This window comes from Loxodonta africana, chromosome 18 (assembly GCF_030014295.1).
Source record: "Loxodonta africana isolate mLoxAfr1 chromosome 18, mLoxAfr1.hap2, whole genome shotgun sequence".
NCBI lineage: Eukaryota > Metazoa > Chordata > Mammalia > Proboscidea > Elephantidae > Loxodonta > Loxodonta africana.
The window spans coordinates 62,885,167-62,910,161 of record NC_087359.1 but is presented as its reverse complement, the minus strand read 5'-3'; the positions used below and the strand labels follow the sequence as shown (position 1 = coordinate 62,910,161).

At 38.8% G+C, this 24,995-nt stretch overlaps 1 protein-coding gene and 1 long non-coding RNA gene across 3 annotated transcripts in view; both read left to right on the top strand.

Moving 5' to 3' along the window:
* The window catches only part of YWHAE (tyrosine 3-monooxygenase/tryptophan 5-monooxygenase activation protein epsilon), a 40,811-nt gene that overhangs the window by 412 nt on the left and 15,404 nt on the right, over positions 1 to 24,995 (top strand). The window contains exon 2 of one of the 2 annotated variants that reach the window (XM_064271511.1): positions 21,551 to 21,737. The exons of the other annotated variant lie outside the window; for it this stretch is intronic. The gene's annotated coding sequence lies outside the window, so the exon portion shown is untranslated. The remainder of the gene's footprint in view (positions 1 to 21,550; positions 21,738 to 24,995) is intronic. 2 annotated transcript variants of the gene reach the window in all.
* On the top strand, positions 69 to 21,541 carry LOC135228111 (uncharacterized). Its single transcript, XR_010318424.1, has 3 exons — positions 69 to 18,021; positions 19,669 to 19,930; positions 21,222 to 21,541. It is a non-coding gene; the product is annotated as an uncharacterized LOC135228111 (long non-coding RNA).

The window sequence follows — 24,995 nt, the reverse complement described above, 5'->3', positions numbered from 1 at the left end:
ATAGGGTGGAGGAGTTGATTGTAAAATGGCGGCTGGGGGAGGGCGAGTCTCGGGGCGGGGGAGGGGGAGGAGATCTCGGGTGCTGTCTCCGGACGTGCAGTCCCCAGGGGAGCTTTTGGGACAGTCTTGGGATGTGGAGAACAATTGGTTGGGGTGATGGGGGAAGAAACGCCCGCCACATGGGGGAGAGTGGAGACTGGGAGCTGTAGCGCTGGCGCCTTTGAGGGAAATATGGCGGGTGGGGGCGGTGGCTTTTCCCCGGAGGCCCAGTGTGGGGCGGCGGCTGTGGAGTCTCACAAAGGAGAACCTTTGCGAGTGGAGGGTTTCCTTGGGCTTGTGGTGGGGGGTGTAGTCCTGGATGAGAGTGAGAGTAGGGGGAGATGGGAATCACTGCAGTTCATCTTTGGGCGGAGACAAGCTGAGATGCTGCGATCGGATTTCTTCCCGTCGGCTGGCACACCTTGGAGGAGGGTTTTTTGGGCTTTACGATCTGCCTCGCCTTCTTGTTCTGGGGAGGTCCAGAAAAATCTCACTCATACTCCCTTTTTTCAGGCTTATCCCTCAGAGCTCGAAGTTTCCTGGTATCATTTGGCTCCAGAAACACTGGGTTTTAGTGGATAGGACATTAAACAGGAGGCGAGGAGATCATGACTGTCAGTTTTAGGTTTTGTAATGCCTGTGCCTCGATTTACCAGTTTGTAAAAATGATGGCTTCCCCGTTCTCACGAACGCACCGTTATGACAAATGGAAGGATCTTCTGTTGAACGAAATTATCTAAAATGATGTGTAGTAGCCGTATTTTGGTCGAGTCCCCAAGCTTGGAATGCGTGTTTTACTTTATTGGAAATCTTAACCTGATTCAGGCGCAGAACTGAGGCTTGAGTCTTTGAATTAGGCGATTCCAGGAGAGTCTGTATTTTCTTTTTTGCATATGAATTAAATGGTTTTATGCACAGTTTTGAACAGTTCCTCTTCTGTTTATTGCTTCTTTGTCCTGAAAGGTTCTTTAGTAATTTTTCAGAACTTTATCGAATGGCCGTTGTGTCTGTTCAGTTAGTCCCAGGCAGTTTCCTTTTCAACATAACTCCTCTTCCCACCCCTCCCCTTCGCATACACCCACATATCACACATTGGACCTAGGTACTTGTTACCCGTACATCCATTAAATTGCACTGTATTAAAAACCAGCATTACGTGGTCTTACACAAATAGATTATTTCTAATGTTTTTTTTTCCCGGGGGGGCGTGTGGCGGGGTGAGACGTGGTTGGAGTCAAATGCCTTGACCCATCTCGTAATTACTTAAGCTACTGATTTTTCGAAATTTTCTTCTCAAGTACTTAAGCCAGTTATTTTTTAAAATGTAAGGTAGGGCCCTTGGTTTCTTGAATAGCGTCAGGGCTAGTCCCCCTGTGTCATTAGAAATTAGAAATCAGGGATTTAAAAATTAGAGGGAGAAGGCCTCCAGAAGTCAAATTTAGGAAAGACACTGCACTGAATTTTTTCTTGTAAATCTTTAAGTTATTGGTATTGAACGAGGTTCCTTTTGGAAGGGGGAGGGGTAATAAAAGGGGAGAAGTACAGCTCAAGGTCAGTTTGTCTTTATTTCAGTGTTTAAAATTCAAACAAATGTAGGTATACTTGTAACGGAGTTGTTTTTTCCCGCCTTGTGCCCCAGATCGGTTTCACCCTTAATCTACCAGTGCCCTTGCGAGGAAACTTAACATTATATTTGAATACTTTCGGTTGTATAGAGATTTAGGCTGTGAGTAAACTTGATGTGATAACAAAAAGAATGTGGAGGTTTTTTTTTTTTTTTGAAACGGATTGGGAAACTCATGATTGTAGTTTCCAAACAAATCATAGTTTAATGATAATTGTATTTTGGAGTTGAGTGCTGAGGATTTAAAAGCAAGATCTTTATTGGTTATTCAACATAGAATGCTTTTGATAGAGCCACATTATTACGTTGTTCAAATGTTAGATTTCCCTTTCAGAATCTAAAGGGGAGGGACATAGGACCTACAATGTGGAGAAGAACTATAGAGAACTCTGACAATTGGGAGCTTAAGAATCAGTGGAAAGGAAGAGGAGGAGGAAGGTGCAACAGGAGTAAGCCTGTCTCTACCTGTATCCACAGATGCATGTTGTTGTTGTTGGTTGTAGAGTCGGTTCTGACACATGATGGACCTCATGTGTGCAGAGTAGAATGATCCATAGGGTTTTCAAGTCTGTGACTTTTGAGAAGCAGAATGCTGGGCCTGTCTTCAAAGGAGCCTCTGGGTGGGTTTGAACTGCCAACCTTCAGCTAATAGTGCTTAAGTGTTTCTGCCACCCAGGGACTCTAGAGAGTCATAAAACCAAAACCAAACCCGCTGCCGTCGAGTTGATTTCGACTCATTGCAATCCTATAGTACAGAGTAGTACTGCTCCATAGGGTTTTCAAGGAGTGCCTGGTGGATTTGAACTGCTGACCTTTTGGTTAGCAGCTCTTAACCACTATCCCACCAGGCTTTCCCTTTAGAGGCTAAAAAACCAAAAACCAAACCCAGTGCCATCGAGTCGATTCCGACTCATAGCGACCCTATAGGACAGAGTAGAACTGCCCCATAGTTTCCAAGGAGCGCCTGGCGGATTCGAACTGTTGACCCTTTGGTTAGCAGCCGTAGCACTTAACCACTACACCACCAGGGTTTCCTGTAGCGCCATAGGTTTCCTTTATTGAGTGCAGTGAATTCAGTTTTGTGTCTGGTAACAAAAAATGATCCCATAGTCCTGGTCACCAAACAAAGTTTACTACCAGGTGTGGGGAGTAGGAAAAGATGAGGATGCATTTGAGTGATTTGTTTTCTGGGTACTTGGATATAAATGTTGGTTTCCCAATAGTCCGTGCTTTTCTCCTCGTTTCTGTATTTTGCATGCTGTGTTGAGTTTAATGCCTAAACTCCTTTTTAGCCTTACTTACCTATCCTGGGAGATTGGAATCAATTTATATATATCTATATATATCTATCTATATATATTTTTTTTTTAACGATACTAGAGGAGGAGCTAAGCTTTGTACAGGAAAAGGACAATTTCGGGTTGCGGTTAGAAAATATTGAAGTTTGGGGCCAATAAGATTGTTCACCTTGGAGATCAAATCCCCCATCCCGTCACTTTAACAAGTCAGTAGCTTAAGGAATAAACTACTGGTGCAATGCTGGACTGGTAGGCTAAAGGCTTGGTAGCCTGCTTCCATTAGGATTACAGCCAAGAAAAAGAAATAGAGCAGTTCTACTCTATAACACATGGGGTCACCATGAATCAGAATCCACTTGATGGCAACAGTCTTAAGGAATAGGTTTTTATCTTAGTAGTAGTAATGTTAAGCAAGTTGATCCATCTCTCAGCATTCCTGAACCAAGTCTTACCTTTTGTGTATATGAACCATGTTAAAGAAAAGTGGAGAATATTAGAAAGGAAAAAAGAATGAGTACTTTTCCCATTTTGGGGAGTAGAGGGGTCAGCATAAATTACTTTTGGGCTTGTGGGGTACTTGATGGTTTTGTTCCTTCCTTTTCTCCACTCCCTGTGAAAATTGGCTCCATGGGAAGTAGGGGTAAAGTTTTGATGATCACTTTTGGTTCACTTGGATGCATGAATGTGTCAGTTCCAGGAATGCATCTGTTCTGAGACTGTTCAGTGAAAGCTGTCATTTTCAAACATCAGAGCCCCACTTCCAGCTTATTCTGATTGAATGGTGGGGGCATGTTTTGAATTAACTCCTTAATACATATCTTGTTGGGAAAAAGTGAGTAATAGTAGATTAACTTTAATAATGAGTTTAAAAATATTAAGAATAAACACCAAATCTTTGTTAATTCTTATGTTGGTATTTCAGCTAGTAGACTAGCTTTGTTGAACAAATTTTATTTTTCTCCTGCTTAACTAAGTACACAGAATTAGGTAATGACATTTTAAAAAGAGCTTTAAAAAATCAAGTTTTAGCCTAGGTATTAAATTAGATGTTCTTCTGTGTGCACTTCAGACTTGTACACAGTATGGTGTACATTGAACATGTTTCATTCTGGTTTGTGTTATAAAATTATGGAATAAAATGAAATAACTGCAATTGGGGGTATTGGGTAAATTCTTACTACTGTGAGCATTCTTTGGCACCTTTTTCACCTGTCTATGACAAAGGTCTCAGTTTGAACTCTGCTATGGGGAAGAGTACTTATGACAGGTATTAAGCTGAGCAAATTTTGGGTTTAGTAAATACAAGCAAGCACATTGAAAGTCTGTACAAACAAGCTGGCTTTTCATAATTGTTTTGTAGCTTGGTCAAGGGCTTATAAAATACCTTTAAATGTCCTGGTTTTAATCTGGTATAGCAATCCAAATTTCAGCCTAGTAAATTAATGTATCTGACTTTACAAGTGAGTTTTAAATACTTTAAGAAGCTGATCTGACTTAAAAGGAGAGCTGTAAGCAGATTTTGCAGGAATTTTTTACCTTATATCTCAGAAAACAGAGTGTATGTGTAGGTTGAGTTTTTAAATTATGCATTATGTAATGCCATATTTATATAGTGCTTCACAGTTCCCAGTACACTTTCACAGAAATTTTTATTTCATGTAACAACATTGAAGTAGAGTGTTACATTCATTTTATGGTTCAGGAAAGTAAATTTGAAAAGATAAAATAATTTGTTTTCCTCTATGATCACTTGACTGGTTGGCTAGTAAATGGCAAAGCCAGAACTTGGCTTTCTGCTGACCTTTAGACCAATCCTCTTGCTCCTTAGCCACTGGCAGAAGACCTACCTGTAAGTCAGGTGGTACTTTCTGAGGCTTATGCTAGTTTCTTTAGCAGTGGTTTCAAATAAGTAATACGTCTCACTTTTCTAAAGAAACTTGGTTCTTTGTTTTCAAAACGTAAACCCCAACTCAAGCCACGGTGAATGAAGGCTTTAGGGGATCTCAGAATTGTGTGTTTACATACAGGTCCTAAGACCTACTTTCTTTAAACACCATGGTTATCACAGTGTCTGTACTGGAGTATGGCTAGTGGCATGCATTTCTGTAAAGTACTTTTTTAAGGCTTTTTTTCCCTTTTGTCTTCACGAATGTAAGGGTTAAGTTAATGAGGTGGTTATAAAACTTTTAGGAGGGGAGAGATTGGCAAATGATTCACAGATGTTCTAAATAGTAACCTAGGTAGCTGTCAAACAGAATCTATTAAGGAGTAATGAGAAACTAGCAACAAGAAATAATTACTTTTACTGCTTTTGAAGTGGTCAGTTACCAGTGTGATAGGGTAGTTGAATATGGATATATTTGACAAATTGGGTTGTCTACACAACTTTTTGGTTTATGCTTATAACTAAATATCCAGGCTAGTCATGCTTCTAGGAATGATTTCAGAAGCTCATTTAAATTTACTGAATTGTAACGACAACTGCCTTAATAAAAGAGTCGTCATGGTGATTTATTGCCCAAATTAGGACATCAGTGAAAGGAAGGGGTGCTGATTAATAATTATGCTGGGACAGCAGGTACAAACTAAGATTATCCTAGGTGGCAAACTTATGGTCATCCTACCTAAGACCATTTGTTACTGCTAGTTTTCTTAGATTATATGAAAGTTTTTTTAAACTTTGTCCATCCCTCTACCACTGAGATAGGTAGCTTTGCTCTAAGCTCCCAGAAGATAATTCTTTTTTTCTCAAATGAAGTTAGCGTTTGGCAGACAGATTAAAGGCTAAGTGAAAGATTTTCCCCTCCCCAACAACAGGGAACTGGAAAAGTCAAGGATATGGTAGTTGCTGAAAATAGAGCTCGCTGGCCTTCCAGTTAGTGAATCTGTACTGATAGTGTCAAAGCCAAGTATGTTGGTTTTGTTATGAATGTCAGCTTTGAGCTAGTTTTGTATTTAAAAAAGTAATACACTTGGTGTTAGCAACAGTGTTCTAAATTCATAATTTTTTCCTTCTATACAATTAAAAAAGAAGTCTCACCTACAGCTTGTTACGATCATTTTGTTTAGACTACTGAGTCCTGTATAGTTTAGAAAACATTTGACCCAGTTTAGCTTTTCTGAAATTTAATCTTGAATTTATTGCTATTCCAGTGATTGATTGCAGTATTTGGGCAGATAGATCTGCCATTGGTAGGCTTAATTTATGGTCAGGTCACGATTTTATGTAGAAACCTATCCAGTTTTTTCTTCATTTATATGTAATATTTGAAGGAGGCACTATGAACAAGAGTTATGACACTATTTCATAGGTTGGCAGATGTGTTCCAGTTTGTAGTTTTGAACAAATAGTTAAACCTCTTGGAGCTTTAGGTTTCTCATCTGTAGAATGGGGATTAATGATGTCTGCTTTACCTACTAATTTACAAGTTGGTTAAGATAATCGAGGGCTTCTGGAAACTATAAAATGTAATACTTGTCAGGTAGTACTTACTGTGAAAAATTCTTAGTGGCTGAAGTGAAAGGTCAAATAAATGTCTTTGCTACCTATCTACTAGGGTCATATTAGGAGAAAATAAACCTACTTTTTTGAGTTATTCTTAGCAAGTGTACTCTCATGGTCTTAGTCCAACTAAGTAACATTTGCATAAAGATATAATTCTCAAAATACTTAATTTTAGCATATCTGAAAATTTGCATACCCAGAAAGTGAAAATTGTCCACATTGTTTACTCCCAAGCAATATAACTTACACTTTTGTCACGTTGAGCGAGTATGCAGTTCTTTTGATATTAATTCCAGGTTAACATTTGGGAGAATATACCTATTTCCCAAGCAAATATAACATCTTTTGTGTATGGGTTTTTGGATGAGCGGTTTCACAGTATGAAAATGTAAAAGTGAATAAATGTTAAAATATTTGTAGGTTAGCAGTCTCAGATTACTGATTAAGAAAAGAAACGGTGTTACATGTGATGAATTTTGTGAGATGTGAATCCAAAGGCTTAGTGTAAACTTTGGGCAGTGAATGGGCTCCGATTAATAGAAAGCTACAGTGCTACTTACTCCCTGGTGGTTAGTCTTTTGAGGACTTTGTAGGGCCTTGGCATGGTTGTGGTGGACACCACTGTGTTGTCAAAATGTAAAGTGCTCTACTTAAGACTTTGTGGTATTAATTGTATTTGGTTATAACAGGTTAAAATGTAAATTAAATTAGGTACTAAAAGTTTATAATGAAATTACCTTGAAATTCTCAAAATCATTGTGTTTCTGACCAGAAAACATTGTTTTATGACACTAATGACCTCGCTTTTATAGATCTTTCAAAAGGTATTCACTAATGTGAAATATTTTTTTCTGGGCAAAATAGACTTTTTTTTTACACTACTTTAAAAGTACATCTTTATAAAGAAAAACAACCCGTTGTCGTCGTTTGCACTCATCCTGACTCGGTGGCCTTCACAATCGTGTCAGAGTAGAACTGTGCTCCATGGAGTTTTCAGTGAACTGGCTTGACTCTGGGTGGTGCATTTAATGCTAACTGGAAGGTTGGTGGTTTCAGTCCACCCACAGGTGCTTTGAAAGAAAGGCCTGGTAGTACACTTGTGAAAAATCAGCCACTGAAAACCTGTGGAGCACAGTTCCGCTCTGACACACAGGAGGTCGCCATGAGTCAGAATGTGTGCAGACACCATGGCGACTGGTTACATCTCTACAGAAGCACTGAAATTTTGATGAGAGGTTCTTGGCCATTCAAAGACTTAGGGGAAAAAAGTCAAATTAATAAATCTGAATCGATAGTATTATGCTTTTACTGTGTCAGTGCAGTTGTTGCTTCTGGTCATTTATTTCCTGATGTATTCCAAAACATAATTTTAAGTTTTTTTTTTTTTTTTTAATGTCTTCTCTAGTTTCACAAAAAATGGAAAAAGAAATTTAGACTTTGATCTCTCTTTTTCCCCATAATTCAGTGCTTTGGGTCATTTACTTCCTCAGCCTCTTCCTTTCCATGTCTACTTCCAGTGGAGCCTTTTTGATTCTACTACAGCTAGACACATTTGACTTCCTGAGGGAATGTCTTCAATTCTAAGAGAAGTCTTCTGTTTTGGTGGAGTAAGAGGCCCCTCTCCCCTTAAATAGAGTCTGATGGGAGAGATCCGTTTCTGTAGGCAAAATTGTAGGCTTTGGATAAAAAATTGTCTTTTTTTTTTTTTTTTTAACCTAGCCGTAGCTAGTTTGCAAGGTTTTAAAGCTCATTAGAGGGCCAAACGATTTATTTTTCCTCTTTCTAGGGAAGGTATGAGTTAATTTTAGAGTGAGGAGAGGCATCTCTATTCAGGCTGGTATGTGAAGAAGAAAGTTTTACGTAATTCCTGTGATGAAAATATATACAACAAAACGTAACACTAGTTTCAAAATAGTGTTTTGAAAAGCCTTAGTGAAGGATTAAAAAGGAAGTTCCAAACACATTTGACAAACATACGTTGAGTGCCAACCATGTATTAGGCACTGTTCTAGGCTCTTTGGGGGAATCAGTGAAGAAAATAGACAAAAGATCTCTTCGCTGAGTTTATAGTCTAGTGAATGTATAAATGCTTTTAAAATCACTCTTCCGTTAGTATGTGTAATTAAGAGTTAATTTGAATTAGTCAATAGCACCAATGGTGGCTGCTCTATGGAGGGCACTATATAGGGTCCCTGTGAGTTGGAATCAACTGTGCAGTGATGGATTTCGCTTTGGTTTGTACCAGGTGCTGGTCCCTGCTCCATATCAAAGGCTGTAGGAAGCCTACATTGATTACATTACTTCACTATTAGCCTAAAGTGGTACTGACAAGTTGAAAAACCATTAAGCAATTATTTTCATTGATAATAAAACCCTGCAACAATAATGGCACCTACTATTTTTTGGAGACTGTGCTAGGTACTATGTTAGGTGCTTACCAGTGTCACTTAATCCTCAAAACAACCCTGCAAAATTGGTACCACCCTATTTGACAGATACGGATTAAGTACTTTAGGAAAAATGACAACAAATAGGTAACATCACTGGGATTCATGCACGTCTGTTTCATTCCAAAGCCTGTGTTCCTTCCACTTTCATATTTGCTGTATATACTATTAACAGTAAACAATTCAGACAGCTTGCAACTTTATTTCTGTTCTTAGATTTTTTCCTTCGGTAGATGAATTTTATTGCATCTTAAAAATATCACCAACAGGTCTTAGAATCATTCAGCCTCGTTTCTGTAGCTAGGTAACTCTTAAATCTTAGTCATCAGCCTGTTAAACTGTTCCCTTTTCAGAGACATAGATGTGATTCAGAAATTTTTGATAGCCTTGTTTTTTTCTGTTTTGTAGATTTTAATTTTATGATTTTTTAAAAGGTTGCTTTGACCAGTCTTTTGACTTAATTTCTCTCTGTTAAATTATTAAGTAATAAAGTGCCATCTTTCATGTATGAAGACAGTAAAAGAATAGGTAGGCTGAGTGTATTTTCCAGTGGAGGGGAAATGTTAGATAGTGGAATGAGCACTGGATCAGGAGTCATTTTAGGAGGGAGGGGCGTCTTGTCTATTTCAAGTTTTACTTTGACTTCTGTTGCTTTAGACATGCCACTTAATCTTTCAAGGACTGTTTTCTCATGTGTACAACCAGAGATTTCTGAAAGCTATTATGAATTTACAGGCTGAAACATTTTGAGTACATACTACAAGGGTGGAGGGCTATAAAACAAATCTAATTCAGCTGTGGATTGAGTCTACAATTTTGGATTCTACTCCAGCCAACTCAGCTACTGGTCCATATAATAGAGAAGCTTCCATTCTTCAAATTTGTGTTCATATTTCTACTTGTGTTTTTTTAAAAAAAAAAACAAAAACCATTGTGTTTAATGAACTATAAAGGTCGGAATATATGAAACTGCCAGTTTCAATCATTTTTTTGACCTACCTTTGTCCTGGGGTGAGAGCTAGAAGGTGAGGATTCATTTACACCCATAAAAGCCTCAAGGCTTTTTAGGAAACACTGGGATTTTTGACAGACTGTACGTAAATACTTTCTCCCAGAAGTTGGTTTTGCTTTTTGATTTTTTACCTGATTTCACTTTTCGGGTCTATCTTCTGCCTCCCCGCCTCCCCCTGGAATAGTGGGTTCATATTTGCTATTTTTGCAGTTCTGTTTTTAAAAAAATTATTTGCAGTTTTTTTTTAATGCAGCACTTTCAGGGTCATCATGTTGTACAGCCCCCTGGAACTGTGCAACATAGGGACCCTCAGGTACTTTTTGTTTTCAAACAAATGGAATTTATCCGTTTTGTTAGTTGTCCGAATTGACATAAAGAGAATGGAAAAGGCTACTTCTTTGTTTTCTGTCCATTAGAGAATTGGTCTCAGTGGTATACTTCACAGTTTGTAAAATGCAGTTGTAAGAAAACGTCTGGGTTTAATAGTAATACCCTTCTTCAGCTGTAACTGGTAGATTCCCATTTCATCAACGTGGAAATTTTCTTACTGTTCTGTATTTAAGAACTGTCCCCCCCCCCTTTGTGAGATGCTTTGTTTCTGGCTTTGAAATAGAGCTTGCTCTTATTCTTCAATACCCTAGCTTTTTCGCATGGTCATTTAACATGTTCAGATATTCTTCTGTTTAATCAAGGAATAGAGAAATTAAACAATGTAGAGCACAAGGTAAACACCAGTGTAACTCCCTGAGGTGTGGGACAAAAGCTTTAGAAGTGGCTGGATAAGAAGCTCTAGGAACTTAGTGATACTCATGTTGATATGGCCCTTTACTTTTTCTTTATGTACTTTTTTAGTGGCTTCTTCAGACATGTCGATCGGGAGGTTGGGGAAATTGCAACAGAGGATGTTGGCTTTTCCGTCTAGACCAACTGCTGTTAAATGTTTTTCCTCTTTCCAACAATTAATAAATGTACACCACTAACTTGTTCCCTATACTTTTACTTCTGTAACTACTTTTCTGCTTCTATAACTTTTCTTACGACTTTCTTGACCTTCACCTTTCTTCTGTTGCTGACATTTCTTTATTCATTTTGTCTTTACCATTTATCCTTGTCTGTCACACTGCGTGAAAATCCTGGTGGTGAAGCGTATAAGAGCTATGGCTGCTGACTGAAAGAAAGGTTGACAGTTCAAATCCACCAGGCGGTCTTTGGAAACTGTATGGGGGAGTTCTTCTCTGTCCTATAGGGAATCAGCTCGATGGCAACAGGTTTTATCTTTCTTCTGTTTTAAGAATTTTTAATTTTGTTGAGAATACACACAGCAAAACATAACCGATTCAGCATTTTCTACTTGTACAATTTAGTGATATTGATTACATTTTTTGAGTTGTGCAACCATTCTCACCCTCCCTTTCTAAGCTGTTCTTCCCTATTAACATAAACTCACTGTCCCCTAAGATTCTTATCTAATCTTTTGAATTGCTGTTGTCAGGTTAATGCCATATAGATCTTAAAAGAGCATAATGCTAAAGACAGACCTTTTTTTTTTTTTCTAATGAAGCTGAACTGTTGTTTGGTTTTAAGAAGACTTCAGGGGATATTTCTGGTTTAAGGTTTAAAGATTATCTCAGGGCAGTAGTTTCAGGGGTTCATCAACCCTCCACGGCTCCAGTAAGTTTGGCTTCTATGAGACTTTGAAATTTTGTTTTGCATTTCCCTCCTTTTGATCAGGATTCTTCTGTGGGATCTCTGATCAAAATGTTCAGTAATGGTAGCTGGGCCCCATTCAGTTCTGGCCTCATGGCAGAGGAGGCAGTTGCTCATAAAGGCAGTTAGCCACACATTCAGTATCTTCCTCCCACTTCTGACTCTCCTTCCTCCGTTGCTCCAGGTGAGTAGAGCCCAATTGTGCCTTAGATGGCCACTTGCAAGCTTTTAAGACCCCAGACACTATGCATCTAGCTCGGAGAGTTACCTGGAATGTCCCATGTAGCTATGACCCTAAACCTCCAAACCAAGGAACCAAATCTGATGAGGTGTTTTTCTTTCAACTATTTTAAAACCTAAAATAATTTTGGGACATAAATAGTACTCTTCAGCAGTATATTTGAGTCCAGCATGACTCCGAAAATAATGAGGAGACTATTTAATTTACACCTGTTTTGTGATCCTCAGATCAAGTCTGGATATATTAGCAAGTAGATTTACCTTACTACTCCAACGGCACTGGGTTTTTACTCAGAAAGATGTGGTTTAAAATATTAAAACCTTTCTGTTTTATATATTTGTATATATTAAAATATACCTCTATCCTTATTTGATATCATCCAGGTTTTTTAAATTTAAAAATAAACTGGAAGCTGATTTACCAAGAGATACTTGTGAAATAGAGACGAATTCTTTGTGTGTATAGAGAGATAATGTTTACCTTTTATTAGGAGCACAAGTCATTACCAAGAACAGTAGCTGGTTAAATTGCATTAAGATCAGTTTGGGCATCTTGGACATTTTCCAGGTGATGTATCTATTTGATGTATTTCCTATAAATTTTTTTCAATTATAGAAGTATTTATATATTCATTGAACAATTTAAAAAAAAGAAGGATCTGGGAAGAAAAGTACTCATATTACCCAATGTTTTCTGGGCTTGAGTTCTTATATGATTTCCTTATATTGTGTGTGTGTGTGTTTACATCTGACTTTACTTAATTTTGTAATGTGAACATTTTATTACATTATGAACTGTAACTGTTTTTATTGGCTATGTAATATATCCAATAACAAGCTGATTTGAGTTTTTGTCTAGTATAACAACACTGCAATGAATTTATATCCACACATATATCATTTTACTGTAACTTGATTTATTTACTTAGAGATTCTGACATTGATTCACTGGTCAAAATGAGTGAATATTAAGCATTTGACATGTGTTATCCAATTGTTTTCTGTAAAGATTTTATCAGTTTATGGTATCAACAATTCGAGTGTACAGTGTAGAATTTTTAACCTACAAAAACGTGTATCTTAAGATTTAAAAATGTAGTTAAAAGAGAAATTCAGTTTTTCCCACTTTTGTTTTGATTTTTCTTATTACAAAAGCAAGAATTACATGTGAGAATGTAAAAAAGCACAGCCGTATCAAGTAAATACTGAAAGTTACTCATTCCTGCCAGAAGTAACTATTGTTAATAGTATTTTTCCAGAACCACTTTTTTTGTGCAAGTGCACACAAACACCCCTTATTTATTGACTAATATGCCATCAATGTTAGATGCTTCATTATTTTATGTAACACTAATGAAGAAAAGTGCTACCAGTTGTACCTTGACAGTTAAAATGTGAAAAAAAGAACTCCTAGAATAGATGCTGTACACATGTACAGTTTATTCTTTCATAGAAATAACATTGTTATTCTGCTGCTTGCCTTTTCCTCTAAACAAGATATTGTGAGTATTTAAAAAACACTTCAAAGACAAAAATCGGAACATTTTAGCTAGACTAATAGGAAGACTAAAAGTCTGGTTTGTTCATCTAGATCAGTTTACCTTTATTTTTTAAAATTAAAATTTTTTTATTGTGCTTTTAAGTGCAAGTTTACAAATCAAGTCAGTCTCTCACACAAAATCTTACACACACCTTGCTATATACTCCTCGTTGCTGTCCGCCCAATGAGACAGCACATTCCTTCTCTCCACCCTGTATTCCTGTGTCCATTCAGCCAGCTTCTGTCCCCCTGTGCCTTCTCATCTCCCCTCCATACAGGAGCTGCCCACATAGTTTCATGTGTCTACTTGAGCCAAGAAGCTCACTCCTCACCAGTATCATTTTCTATTTTATAATCCAGTCCAATCCCTGTCTGAAGAGTTGGCTTTGGAAATGGTTCTAGTCTTGGGCTAAGAGAAGGCCTGGGGATCATGACTTCCAGGGTCCTTCTAGTCTCAGTCAGACCATTAAGTCTGGTCTTTTTTACGAGAATTTGAGGTCAGCATCCCACTGCTCTCCTGCTCCCTCAGGGATTCTCTGTTGTGTTCCCTGTCAGGGCAGTCACCGGTTGTAGCCAGGCACCATCTAGTTCGTCTGGTCTCAGGCTGATTGATGTAGTCTCTTTGGTTTATGTGGACCTTTCTGTCTCTTGGGCTTGTAATTACCATGTGTCTTTGGTGTTCTTCATTCTCCTTTGCTCCAGATGGGCTGAGACCAATTGTTGCATCTTAGATGGCCACTTGCTAGCATTTAAGACCCCAGGCGCCACTTACCAAAGTGGGATGCAGAATATTTTCTTAATAGATTTTATTATGCCAGTTGACCTGGATTTTATTATGCCAATAAACCATGGTCCCCAAACCGCACCCCTGCTACACTGGTCATCAAAGTGTTCAGTTTATTCAGGAAACTGCTTTGCTTTTGGTTTAGTCCAGTTGTATAGATCAGTCTACCTTTAGAGAAGAACTTCCCAGGAGATTTTAACGTGCAGCCAGGGTTGCGAACCACTGGAATAGATCAGTAGGGGAACGAGGGAAACCATGATGGCGTAGTGGTTAAGTGCTACGGCTGCTAACCAAGAGATCAGCAGTTTGAATCTGCCAGGCGCTCCTTGGGAACTCTATGGGGCAGTTCTACTCTGTCCTATAGGGTCGCTATTAGTTGGAATCGGTTCGACGGCAGTGGGTTTTTTGGTTTAGGGGAATGAGGGCATTGCACTGTAGTTGGCAGGGAAACGTTACTGAAAGATGGAAAAGATTTGGATGGTGGAGAGGGGAGGTTCTTTTAGATATATCATCAAAGGCACAGATAGGGGATTAAAGCCTGTGATGCCTAGGAATGGGAGATCTGGGTTAGAAAGAAAAACTGGAACCAGAATAAATGGAAGGCCTTATTAGAGACTTAGATTCCAGGCTCTGTGTTCTTTATTTGGCTCCTTACTGCATTAAGCACATTGTTAACACTCCTGAGTGCTTAGATCCTCATGGGTTCCTGCTTTTTGTTTTTGTTTTTTTAAACCTGGGAAGAGAGGCTAGCAAAGAAAAGGAATTTAACATACTAAACTGCTGCAATGTGCCCGGCAATTTACTGCTCAACCTCATTTTAATTCTTGAAGCCCACAGAGAGGTGGGCATCATTTTTTCCTATGTCATTGGTGAGGGAACAAGCTCAGAGAGGTGAAGTGACACACCTGAGACCAAACAGCGTGCAAATAAATAAGAGTGAAAACCTTATTGAATCTTCCTGGCTCTTCAGGTGGTGTTTTCACTACCACAGTATTTCCCACAGTGTGGTGTGTGCCATTTCGTCCACCTAATATAAGTACAAGTGGCAAGTAGATAAGACAAAAGTAGTGAAGACGTTAGTTACTGAAATAAAATAAAACCAAAAAACCAAACCCAGTGCCGTTGAGTCGATTCCGACTCATAGCGACCCTATAGGAAAGTAGAACTGCCCCATAGAGTTTCCAGGGAACGCCTGGCAGATTTGAACTACCAACCTCTTGGTTAGCAGCTGTAGCACTTAACCGCTATGCTCGCTACCAGGGTTTCCTGAAATAAAAGAATAGGACCTCTTAAAAAGAGGCTTTACAGACCTTCCATTATATCTCTTGCATCATCCTGTTTGTCAGCACACATCATGATTGTATGTCAGTTTGTTTACTACCCTCTCCATTCTAAACTTTGCTTAAAGAAAAACAAACCCCAGGAGTGGTTCCTAGGTCTTGCCAAATTGTTTACCTTAAGTTATTCCTTCCTTTAGAATAACTTTTCTTAACATACTCGAAGATTGATCTCATCATATGTGGTAGTTTTAATTATGCACAACTGTTGTGCTAGTGATTACTATCATAGCACTTTGTATCTGTAAGAAAATATAAGTGATGTAAGATTTCTTAAGTTACAAACCCCGGGTATTCATCGCATTGCTAGATCTTTTCCATGTTATTTAGTGTTAGAATTAAAGTAGTTAGGAATTTTTTTCAAAGATGGAATTACAGTTTTGAGCACTGTAAGCTGTGTCTTAGTGTCCCAGAGAACCCTTTAAGTGATTTGGAAGCACACTCACATTAGTGCAAATAGTCAGCCTGCTAAAAGTTGTGATGTTAAGGTGATGACATACTGTAACATCACAACTTTGAGCCAAAGTAAGCAGCTGAATTACCATGAAAAAACTAAAATAGTCAAATTTAGCAGGGATTTAGTATGTAAACTACCAGTATGGGTCAGCTTAGCAGTCAGAGTTGTTTGTAGCTAGCTTCACCTGATGGGCTCATTAGAGTACAGCTCTATCAAAAATCAGATGTTCCATAGGGATCATACTTGAATGTCTTATAATTGATACTACCTGCTCTTAAAATTCTTCAGGTGAAACTCCTTTTCTCTGCATCGTGATACAGAACTGATGGTTCCAAAAGAATATTCGTCAGTGTGATAGAGAAGGCGTTTGGTACTTGAGAAACAATTTGGTCCCTGTCTGTATGCTCCTAGGCGCTGACATAATCATCTTCACTAACAAGCTTTCGGATCTTTTAGAAATCCATAAAGAAGAACGTTGATTGTCCTTGACTTATCTAGGAATTGACTATATTTAATGCTTGTCAGAATTTAGCCTAGCTGATAAAATTACTTCATTAACACCTTGGAGGTTGTCTAAGCTTTATCAGAAAGTAACACAACACCTGGGCACTTAACGGTCTCACTGATTAATGAGGTCAATGTTTCTCTTTTGTAAATCTAGTTAGACTTTTTCTGGGACTATTCCTTTTTACATAAAGGTCCACATAGTAAATTTCTCTTAGAATTTAGTACTTGGAAATTTTTTTTTCCCAGTAAACTTGGATAATTCTTTTTTGCAAAATACAGTGAAGCAGTTTAACTCAGAACATTTTATTGTTGCCTTATTGCCATTAAACATAGCCAAAATTTGTATTCTACTTTCTGGTACTTTCTATGTGTCCTTTTAAATGATGCCCTTTTTTAAAAGCATGGTTTGCTCAGCCTTTAGTTGTATGGCAGGGTCATGTGACTAGTTTGGGCCAATGAAATGTGAGCATGAATTACAGCTGTAACCGTGCAGAGGCAGTGAAAAGCCTTTTCCTGGCTCTCCCTTGCTTCTTTCACCAGGGAAGTCTCAGGTACCAGATGGCGCAGCTACAAAATGATGGGCCCTCACTTAGCCATGTGAGCGAGAGATGAATCTTTGTTGTGTCAAGCCACTGATATTTTGAGAGTAATTTATTCTGAAGCACACTTAGCCTGTCCTTTGGAATATGGAATTTCCACTTGCAATTCAGGGCTATTGGTGCTTTAGAAAAGGTTTAAAACAATGTTTTTCTCTTTTGTGATCTCAATTTTGAGATGCTAAATACATCCAGTCTTCTCTGCCTTCTAAAATCTCAGAGGAGGCAGGAGTATTTAAAAATTACGTGCCACTTTCTCTAAAGATGAATAAAAGCATCCTCCTAGCTGGTATATTAAATATGTGAATGCCATATGAAGAAGGACATTGTGATTTCATGGCATGCTTAGCATATGAATGAGTCATGAAAAGGCATATCCTTCACATTCCTCTCTTCCATTCTTCCTGTAATGTGCAGATTAATTCTCTGGTAGTTTTTTTTTTTTTAATCCCTTAATTTTTAAATCACATTTCTCCAGAACTGGGTATTGAGATTTTAAGGGAGGCATTCTATCTTATAAAGTTCTCTGGCCAGCCTGAGCCTTTCTTTAGATGTTTTAGTTTTCCCTTTGGTCCTCAGTCTAGCTAGTCTCATAATTTTATTGTTGGCATAGGTCTGAGCTTCTCTTTTATTCTTTTGGGAATCCACCAAACTCAAACATCAGGCTGGCTTTTGCTGCTGTACTTTTTACTCCCTTGTATCGCAGAAAACAAATGTTTTTCCCGTGTACAGTTCAACGGCCACTCCTTTTCATACAGTGATTCCAGCACTCAGTGTTAGCGGTTTCTCTGATTATCCTAAGATGGGGAGATTCCTAAAATTTAGACTGTTGACACCCTCCTCCTTCCTTAGCTCACCTTTCCTTACCATCAAAGGCTATAATTCTTTTTTTTTTTCCCCCACACAGGAACTGGGAAAATACTTGAAGGTATTTGTTCTCTTCCTCTTGCTGTACTCTAATGTAGAATGGCTTTCTGTGGTGGTCACTCTCTTATCATATTTATCCCTATTTTCCGGTTTGTAGTTACTTTGTGATGTGTCTGTGACGTAATAATCTTCATGAGATAAAAGAAAATACAATGTGAGGGAGTAATGACAACATTTTATTGAAAAGTGCAGGTCTTACACTGCTGCCCCTGTCTAACAATGGATCTGGTTCCTCACTTGAAGAATTGCGTATTTAATAAACCAAAAAACCCATCGCATGGCGTCAGTTACAGCTCATAAGCCCGTGTGTTATAGAGTAGAACTGAGGCCCATAGAGTTTTCCTGACTGTAATCTTTATGGAGGTACATTGCAAGGGCTTTCCTTCATGGTGCTGCCATAGGTAGTTTCGAGCCACAGACCTTTCGGTTAGTAGCTGAGAGCAAACTGTTAGCACCATGTAGGGACCATCTCATTTAATAGAGGTACTCCGTTAGTTGATCTCAGGGGAATAAGGACACCTTTATGCGTCAGGCTAGTTGTATGCATTTAAAAGACATTCTGATAGATTTCAAACAATAGTTTTAGGCAGCTGGGCTTGATAACTAACAAGTGGCCTAGGGAGAAAATTCAGTTACAGAGATATTCTCTGCTTTTTTACCTGACTTTTCTTGTGATGATTCTGAGTCATCCCTAAGATAACTTTGACATACAGTGATTTGGGAAGCATGCCTTCATGCAAGCCAGAAATAAATTTATTATCTTAGACCTCTTCTCATTTTGCATCTTTGGAAGTGTTCCTTTTCAGTGTTCCCTCCCCAGTCGTCTGAAGAATTTCACTGTCATCATCATGTCTATGATCTGGATGACTTTTCCTTCATTGAGAAGGAGAGACTACAGAGTTTGAGGCAGAGCTGCTTAGATAGACCTTAAAGAAAAGAGCTAGGTTTTTTCCTTAGCTATCTGGTTCTAAATGAGCCTTGGTGGCTTTGAGTGGGAATAAAATCTGGTCATTTTATAAAGTAGCATTTTTTGGTCCTACGTTTTAGATTGATTTGATGAATGTATTCCCCTTTTTTTCTTACATTTCATACTTTTTCATACAAAAGACAAGTTATAACTACACACTATGGCTTCCTTTTCTTGATAACCCATGGCACACAAATCAGTAAGCCTTATAGATTGTAGTATACTAGGCTCTCAGAATATCCCCAAATGACTCTGATATTAGGAAACATTGTTTGTTCTACTTCAGTCATTTTGTATACATGATTCAAGATTAGATGCTTCATATTACAAGGTCCTGTAGATGTCATCTGTGGAGCCCTGGTGGTGCAGTAGTTAAGAGCTTGCCTGCTAACGAAAAGGTTGGCAGTGCAAATCCGCAGGCTGCTCCTTGGAAACCCAGCGGGCAGTTCTCTGTCCTGTAGGGTCGCTATGAGTTGGAACTTACTCCACAGCACCTAATATTTTTTTTTTTATCACGGAGCCCTGGTGGTGCCGTGGATAAGAACTCAGCTGCTAACCAAAAGGTCGGCAGTTGGAATCCACCAGCCACTCCTTGGAAACTGTGGGGCAGTTCTACTCTGTTGTATAGGGTAAATAGGAGTTAGAATTGACTCGACGGCAATGTTTTTTTTTTTTTTGTAGATGCCGTAAAGGAGCCCTGGTGGTGGATTGGTTAAGCGCTTGACTACTAACCGAAAGGTTGGCGATTCGAGCCCACCATCTGCTCTGCAGGAGAAAGACGTATCTGCTTCCATAAAGATTACAGCCTTGGAACCCTATGGGGCAGTTCTACTCTGTCCTGTAGGGTTGCTATGAGTCAGAATTAACTAGACGACAGTGGGTATAGATGTCATAAGGAGCCCTGATGATGCAAATGGTTAAGTGCTTGGCTGCTAACCCACAGGTTGGTGGTTTGAACCCACCCAATGGCTCTGAGGGCAAAAAGACGTGATGTGCTTGTAAAGAGTACAACCTAGAAAACCCTATGGGGCAGTTCTGCTCTGTCACATGGTGTCACTGTGAGTTGGAGTTAACTCGACAGTACACAACAACAACATAGATGCCGTAGTCTTTTTGATTAGAAATATCATTGGCTGTATAGGTACTTTGTTAAAGTTTAACACAGAATGTCTATACTCAGTTTCCCTTTTTAATTCTATACTTGATGAACAAACCTCAGTCTTTCAGGATGATTCTTGGGGTCTCAGAGACTTGTTTAGGACAGACATTTTCCATTAAATAAAATGAGCTGCTGAAATTACTTAGAAAGGACTACAGAATCTGGCTCTGTATTGAGGGGATTCTTAAATAGATTTTCATTTACCTAGGACATATTCAGTCAAGCCCACCAAAATACATTTCTCAGTCTCTATTTAAATAGTTTGTCCTGGCATCTTCATTCTCTCCTCAAGTATTTGTGTGCTTTCTGTGACATTAGTTACTGTGCTCTTCTGGGACTACCAAGATAAAAGCACAGGGAGATAATATTTTTTGAGACAAACACTGGTACTTAATACAGAGAAATGGGAATATGGATTTGGAAAGCACAAGAAAGTTTCACAGACAAAAAGAGGCATCTACCAGAATCGTGATTGACAGAACTTTTTTAAGGCAGTTTCTGATGCACGTCATATTCTTTTTCTTGGGGTAATTACCTTCAGTGTTCTTGGGCTGAAGAATTTCTTGTTTCTCTGAGCACTCTGCTTGAGAAGTCAGTCTAGTGTGGTGGTAAAGAGTGCAGGCTCTTAGCAGGATAAAGGGCATTTATGAAAAACCCATAGCGGACATTATACTCAGTAGTGAAAGTCTGAAAGCTTTCCCTCAAAGATGAGGAACATGACAGAATGTCTGCTTTCACCACTGTAATTCAACATTGTGCTGGATGTCCTAGCCAGAGCAATTATGCAAGAAAAAGAAAAGGCATCGAAAGTGGAGAGGAAGAAGTACAACCATCTTTATTTGCAGATGACATTCTAGGAAAATCCCAGAGAATCCACACACACCCACACACACACACCCACACACACACACCCCCACCCCCACCCACCCACCCACCCCTAGAGCTAATAAATGAGTCTGCCAAAGTTGCAGGTTACAAAGTCAGCATGCAAAAATCAGGTGTGAGTCTATAAACCAGCAAATGAAAAATCCACAAAGGAGGTAAAGAAAATAATTCAATTTACTATCTCATCTAGAATAAAATACGTAGGAATAAATTTAACTAAGGAAGTAAAGGACTTGTACACTGAAAACTACAAAACATTGCCAGAAGAAATTCAGATGCTGGTGAGGATGCAGAGAAAATGGATTGCTCATACACTGTTGAGAATGTAAGCTGGTACTGCCACCCTGGAGAACAGTCTAGCAGTTAAAAAAACTAAACAGGTACCATATGACCCAGCAATTGCACTTCTGGTCATTTTCCCCAGAGAAATGAAAACATGTTCTCAGAAAAACCTGTACTTGGATGTTTATTTATTTGTAATAGCCAAAAACTGGAAACCCCTCATATGTCTTTCAGCAGGTGATTGTTAAAGAAACTATTCACACATGGAAACCTGCTCTGCAATAAAAAGGAATGAACTGTTGATACATGCAGCAACCTAGATGAATCTCCGAAGAATTATACTGAGTGAAAAAAACCAATTTCAAAAGATTATTTACTGTATGATTCCATTTGTAACCATACCTGAAATGAAAAAATTAAACAGGTTAGTGGTTGCCCAGGGTTAAACAAGGGGGGTAGAAGTGGGAGGGAAGTAGGTGTGGCTGTGAAAGGACAGCTTGAGGAAACCTTGTGGTGATGGAAATGTTCTGTACCTTGATCGCGTCAGTATCAATATCCTGGTTGTGATATTTTACTTAAATTTGCAAGGTGTTACCATTGGGGTGGAAGAAAGGCCTGGCAGTCGACTTCCAAAAATCCTAAGGATCCATATGGTTTGACTATTATGCATGGGGTTGCCATGGGCCAGAGCCAACTCAGGGGCAACTAATAACAGCAGCACCATCATTAGGGTAAACTGCGTTATGGGTACATGGAATCTCATTCTAGTATTTCTTGTAACTATGTGAATCTACAATTCTTTCAGAATAAAAAATTTATTAAAAAAAAAAGCTCAGGCTCTGAAGTTAGGTGTTGGGGTTTGAAATCTGTTTCTTAACACTTATTAGCTGTGTTGACTTAAGGCAGATTATTCTTAGCTTTAGTTCACTGTTTTTAAAATCATAATTACAGGATGTAATTTCTGTGTTTGGAGAAATTATGGATATGACCCTATGCGTTGCTGGGAGGGGGGAGGTACGTTAATCTTGTCAGTTATAACAGAGCCTCTTCTTTTTCCCAGGACTGAGCCTGAGCAGTTCGCTTCCATCCTGATTCTGGATCTCATTAGGAACTGCAGAATTGGGCCTTGTGGGAACTTGTAGTCAGTCTGATGGGTAGAGACATTCCCCCTCTTGTATTTTGTATTCTCTGTCTTTATAAGATTAAAAGACTGTTGAAACTCAGAGACTTGTTTTACCAGCTGGTAAGAGCAGTCTTGGGAGAATCCGGATTAGTCGTATGTTGATGTAGAGATGTTAAGGGCATGGGGAGTATTGGCACTCTACTAGGTGTTGGCAGTAAGGTTTCTGGAGATAATGTTTTGGGGGAGGGGTTAACGTCTAGATGGAAAAAGATGTCTTAAGCAGAAATAAACCACATTTTTTCTCCCATTTCTTAGTGGCATTCTTTACTTTGGTCATGCTATGCTGATTATACCCACATCTGTGCTACTTTTCCTGTCATCAAAAATATGCTCCCATCCCCCCACCTACCCTTGGTAACCAGACATTTACAGTCTCTGAATATATACCTGTTTTCCTAAAAGTGGAATCCTAACAGTCTTTGTTTGTCCTTATGTGATTGACTTTATTTCACTTAGCATTATGCCCTCTGTCCATACGTTTCACAGACTCATCATGGTTCTTTATGGTAGAAATAAACTACATTTTTAATGTATGAAGCATCTCTCTCTTTCATGGTCATTGAAAGTAATTTTCATCTGTTGTTATAGATGCAAACAAAGGGATCTCCATACAGGTAAATTTAAATAAATGGCCAAATCTGAGGTAATGTGATTAAATTAAAGCACAACTAGAGTCCGATTTCCTGGGTTGGAATCCACTGACTATGGTCTTGAGCAAGTTTCTTCACCTTCATATTCTTTAGTTTTCTCATATAAAATGGGAGTAATACTTGTACCTACTTCAAAGGTCTGTTAAGAAGAATAAATATTAATACATGCAAGGTATTTGGGACAATGCCTGGCATGGATGTTTTATTTGTGAATGAGTTTGTTGAATGAATGTGTAAGTACTTAAAAGAATAAAACCAGGGACCAAATCTAAATTAAAGTCAGCTTGAAAAACATTTCACTCTCATTCTGTCCGGCAGGATAGTTGAGTTACAAATCGAGGTGTCTCAGAGCCAAGCTGTTTGAGTGTAATGACTCAATGAAGGGAAAATGACCTGGAACCAAGAGTGGCTGTTATGTTTGATCATTAAGATTCCTTTGACTTTTACGGGTTATATGTTTCAGAGTTCTGCAAGAAACCAAAACCAAACCCATTGCTGTCAAGTTGTTTCTGACTCATACCCTATAGCGCAGAGTAGAACTGCCCCATAAGGTTTCCAAGAATCGGCTGGTAGATTTGAACTGCTGACCTTTGGATTAGCAGCTGAGCTCTTAACCACTGCACCACCAGGGCTCGTCAGAGTTTAGCAGCGGTGATTTCTAGTTAAAACTATCCATTGTTGCCAAACTATCAAAAGTCCCAAAATGTGTGTTTCTTTGTCAGACTTCATGTACCAGTCTGCCTGTGCATCCACAGATAAATGACTTGACCATGAGTTGCAGCTCTCTCTGGCTCCTGATCATAACCTGTAGCAAACACATTTGACACCCCCCCGTCCCATAGAAATATGCCTAGATCACGTTTCATGAATTACTGGTTGTATTGAGGAATTTGTCAATATATAATGTGGTATTAATCCTGTAGTGATGGAAGTTTTAATGTGACTAGAGTTTTGGATAAATTACAGCTGTCACACAGTTTTGGAATACATTATAGTAAGTGTCATGTTTCTTTTGCTGGTGTTACAAGGACAGGGGTGACATGAATGTTACCATAGGAGCCCTGGTGAGGCAGTGATTATGTTTCATTATAGCCATAATGGATACAAATTGCCATGCAAAGCACTGATTGTGGAACTTTTAGGGTGACTAGGAAACTCAGGCTACTAACAAGTTGCTGTGGAGTCGATGCCGATTCATGGAACCCCATGTGTGTCAGAGGAGAACTGTGCTCTGTAGGGGTTTCAGTGGCTGGTTTATAGGAAGTAGATCAGCAGCGCTTCCTGGGTGTCTCTGGGTGGACCTGAATCTCGAACCTTTCTGTTAGCAGCCAAGTGTGTTAACTGTTTGTACCAGTTCTACTCCTGGAGAATTGAAAGCATATGTCCACACAACAGCTTGTACGTGCATGTTCATAGCAGCATTATTCATAATAGCCAAAATGTGGAAACAGCCCAGATGCCCATTGACAGGTGAATGAGGAAACAAAATTGGTATATCTGTACAATGGAGAATTATTCAGCCATACAAAGGAATGAAGTAGTGATACATGCTAGGACATGGATGAACTTTGAGAACATCACACTTAAGTGAAAAGCCACTCACAGAAGGCCGTGTATTGTATGATTCCATTTATATGAAATACCCAGAAAAGGTAAACCCAGAGACAGAAAATTGATTGGCAATGGCCTAGGGTTGCGGGGAAATAAGGGTAAGGTGATGAAAATGTAGTGATGGCTGCACAACTCTGAATATACCAGAAACCAATGAATTGTACACTTTAAATGGGTGAATTGTATGGTATGTGAATTATATATCAATAAAGCTGTTATTTTAAAAAGTAGATAACTG